The sequence below is a fragment of the Delphinus delphis genome, chromosome 3, assembly GCF_949987515.2.
Source record: "Delphinus delphis chromosome 3, mDelDel1.2, whole genome shotgun sequence".
NCBI lineage: Eukaryota > Metazoa > Chordata > Mammalia > Artiodactyla > Delphinidae > Delphinus > Delphinus delphis.
In genome coordinates, this window is record NC_082685.1 from 157177872 (window position 1) to 157182631 (window position 4760).

Sequence of the window (4760 nt, forward strand, 5' to 3'; positions counted from 1 at the left end):
AAGCATGTCATGTTCAATTTATAACAATAATTTGAAATTCATGTATTGGAGAAAGTTACACATGGATCTTGCTGGGACTTACCTGAAAACAATAATGAGTAGCACTCATGATTTCTTCGTCCTATTTTTTTTCAAAGAGACTGGGGAAAAGTCATGAAATGTGTTATGAATGACAAGATTTCTAGTTTATGGAAAAGGATTTAACAAGAGGTTTTCTGAAACAACTTTCACTATTTTTTTCTTCACATATGTATCCATATTCATGAATATTTGTGGACTTTAATGCTATGTATAACTTTAGATTCTCATAATTTACATATTTAACATTATAATATCAATATTTTCTGTCATTAAATTCTATTTAAGGTATAATTTCTAAATTTGGCCAGAGAGTCCATCTTATTTATATGCGATACTTGGTTTAACTATTTCCCTATTGTTGGAAACATGCCTTATTTTCATAATACTGCTGTAAATTTTTTTGATAAAATATGTTTTAGCATGAACAAAAAAATTAGAATTATTGAGACAAGAGTATCATAGAGGATTTTTTAAAAATTATTTTATTGACGTATAGTTGATTTACAATGTTGTGTCTTTTTCTACTGTACAGCAAGGTGATTCAGTGATTTCTTTCATATTCTTTGCCATTATGGTTTATCACAGGATATTGAATATAGTTTGATATACAATAAGACCTTGCTGTTTATCCATTCTATATATAGCGTAGAGTTTGTGTTTTTTTTTAATACATATCAACATATTTCTGTCACAAAGACTAAGAAAATGGGAGAGTTTCGGTTTCATCTAATTTCCCTATAAGAGATCATCTTGTACCTTTATCTCTCACGTTTTATTCTTTCTTTTCTCACTCAATTCTGTGTTATATTGACTCAGTCAGTGAAGTAATAGTAATGATAATTGCTTTTAGTGCCTGCTGGTTGTCAAACACAGTATTAAGTATTTGATGCCTATTAATGCATTTAAATCCCATTTTACAGAGGATGAAACTGAGACACAAAGATCTACGATAAGCTTCCCAAGGCACCCTAACCAATAAATAGCAAAGTTTGGATGCAAAGGAAAGCACCTAGCTCTAGACACTCTATTTGATGACAGCACTTAATAGTGTCTGAATAAAGCCCCACAACGTGAGTAAATTTGTGTCTTGTGGGAAATCAAGACCAGTGCTGGGATCTGTAGGGGATTCACATACACATCAGGTTTCATGGTTCAGAAAAGTGTCTGTTGGTCTGAGGCCAGAAGGTCTTCTAGACAACACTGTTTGTAGTGAGCAGAGCAGCAGTACCTGGAAGGAAACCATGTACCTGGAAGAGACACAGCTAGATCTGGATACACTCAACTTCATCTACTTCCCCTGTTGATATCAACTGTAAATTGGACAATCAGCTAATTTCTTATATGAGCTGCCTATTGGTCTATATATGTCTGGGATTCGGAATAGATAATGAAGGTGTAAAAAACACAAAACTATTATAGAAAATCATTAAAAGACCCAGGACACAGAATGTTTAACTTATGATTTTTAAACTTTTCAAGAGGTAAATGCCCCTATACTAGATATATACCATTTAAGAATGCAGAAAATGGTAAGTGATGCATAAAGTACTTCCCTATTCCTAAAATAATACCAAAGTTAGTTAGAAAAGTAACATGACTTAACAAAATGTGTGTGAATAGAATGATAAAGTTTGTTGTAGACACAAAGGATTGTTTAGATACATTAAGAGCCAGCCGAAGTTTTAAATAGACAAAATGAAAAGAGGCAAATCCTTCTCAAAATACTGTATAGGTAAACACGATTCATTTTAAGTCCTAATGGGAGGCTGGAAGTGTTAACGTGATTGTATATTTCATTTTAAGTTTGTCAAGATGTGAGTCCTTCCCAAATTGATCTATAGATTCAATGCAGCTCCAATCAAAATCCCAATTAGTTATTTTATGGGTATTGAGAAAGCAATTATAAAGTTTATATAGAGAGGCAAAAGATCCACAATAGCTAACCCAATATTGAAAGAGAAAAACAAAGAGGGCTGACACCATCTGACTTTACTATAAAGCTATAGTAATCAAAAAAATGTGTTCTTGGTGAAAGAATCGACAAATAAATCAATGAACAAGAACAGCACACCCAGAAATAGACCTTTGACAAAGGAGCAAAGGCAATACAATGGAGAAAAGATAGTCTTTTCAACAAATGGTCCTGGAACAGCTGAAAGTCCACATAATAAAAATGAATCTAGATACAGACATTACATTTTTCACAAAAACTAACTCAGAATAAACCATAGCCCTAAATGTCAAATGCTAAACTATAAAACTCCTAGAAGATAACATAAGAAAAATCTAGATGACCTTGGATTTGGCAATTACTTTTTAGATACACCACCAAAGGCAAGATCCGTGAAAGAAGGAATTGATAAGCTGAATTTTATTAAAATTACAAACTTCTGCTTTGAAAAATATACTGTCAACTGAGTGAGAATACAAGTCAGAGAGTGGGAGAAAATATTTGCAATAAAGTTTTATGATAAAGTACTGTTATCTAAAATATGCAAAGAACTCTTAAAACTCAACAATAAGAAAATGAACAACCCAATTAATAAATGGGCCAAATATCTTACCAGACACTACACCAAAGAAGATATACAGATGACAAATAGGAGTGTGAAAGATGGTCCACATCATATGTCATTAGGGAATTGCAAATTAAAACGAGATACCACTACACACCTATTAAAGTAGCCAAAATCTGGAACATTGACAACATCGAAATGCTGGTTAGGTTTGGGAGCAAGGAGAACTCTCAACTTATTGCTGGTGGGAATGCAAAATGGTACAGCCACTTTGGAAGACAGTTTGGAGGTTCCTTTAAAAACTAAACATATTTTAACTATATTATTCAGTATTCTGCTCTTTGGCACTTACCCAAAATAGCTGAAAGCATATGTCCACACAAAAACATGCACACTGATGTTTATAGTGGCTTCATTCATAATTGCCAAAACTTGGAAACAACTAAGATGTCCTTCAGTATGCAAATTGATGGATAAACTGTGGTAAAATGAGCAATGGAATATTACTGCATATTAAAAAGAAATGAGCTATCAACCCTTGAAAAGACATGGGAGATCTTTAAATGCACATTACTAAGTTTGTGATTCCAACCATATGACATTCTGAAAAAGGCAAAACTGTGGAGAGAGTAAAAAGTCAGTGCTTTCCAGGGGCAGTGTGGGTGGTGAATAGGCACAGCATAGTGAATTTTTAGGGCAGTAAAATTATTCTATGCAATCCTATAATTGTAGATATACGTCATTATACATTTGTCCAAACCTAGAAAATGTACAACATTGATAGTAAACTCTATGGTAATCGACTTTGTGTGATAATGATAATCAATGTAGATTCATTGATTCCAATAAATGTACCCCTCTGATGTTAGATGTTGATGGCTGGGGACCTGTATGTGGGGTTGGGTTAGGGTTATAAAAAATCTCTATGTATTTTCCATTCAGCTTTGCTGTGAATCTCAAACTGTTCTAAAAATAAAATTTATTTTTAAAAAGTAAGCAAAAACAAGCAATTTTTAATAAAGTGATTTAAGAAATGTGATTAACACTGATTTATATATTTACATGTACATAGACACAGTAATGAGAAAAAGGAGAATCCTGGCATAAGAAAAAGAAGATATATTAATAGACTATTTCATTTAGAAACAGAATTAAATAATTTTATAAGTTGAGTATGTGATAAAGGCAGATTTTAAAACAGCAAGAGGTGACATTTTTTTGAATGAAAACAAATTTCCTCAAGTTGGTTAATGGTGGGTAAAGTAATAATGCACTCCACAGTATTTATCAAAATATTCACCAAAAAATATTCCAAGACCATTACAGACTTGAATGTTTTAAAGCATATCAAACTAGACAACAATAAGAACACAGTGGCATTTTGCTTGAAAGTGGTATCTACAAATATCAAATATTTACTGCAGTCATTTTTGAAAATTGTGCATAAAATGTCTAAAGTATTTTTAAATTCTTTTTTCCTGGAATAACTAAATCTTTTTGTGTTGGTCTAAGTTTAACATTTTCTCTGGGAAAAGCATATTCAATTATTTTTGATGCTCGTGGGAACTAGAAGAACCTACCGTGCCCATTATGGAAGAAGTAAAGTAGAAAATTAAAAAAAAAAAAAAAAAAGATTTAGTTTCTCTCAACATCATGCTTGTTAATAGACCTAGCAATAAACAAATAGCAAACAGAATAATTGCCCTATTTAGAATCTAGGGGTTGCTAATTTGGTCAAAGTAATTTGAGTGTTAATAAAATAGGAAGAGAAATAATCTGAGAAATGTAAATATGTTTTTATATTTTCTGAACCAAATTATCATGATTTAACTAAAAAAGTGGGAAGAAAACATTTATTTATGTTTTTTTCAGAGTTTCTGACTGAAAGTTTTCTATATATCTTGGGAAAATTTCCTGATAATAAAACCTAGTGTTTATAGTAAAACATAACTTCTTATATCTTTACTTTTTATATATGGGCATGCCTTTAAAAATACATTGGAAAAATTGAAGCAAAATATATACCCTAGGATGGGATTCTCATTCCTGGGAATTTTTCAATAGTCAAATAAAATATTGCTGTCAATTTTATTTGGAAAATTGAAAATGGATATGCTAACTATAAGTAAAAAAAATTGTGAATGAGTGTACCAATCTAACCCT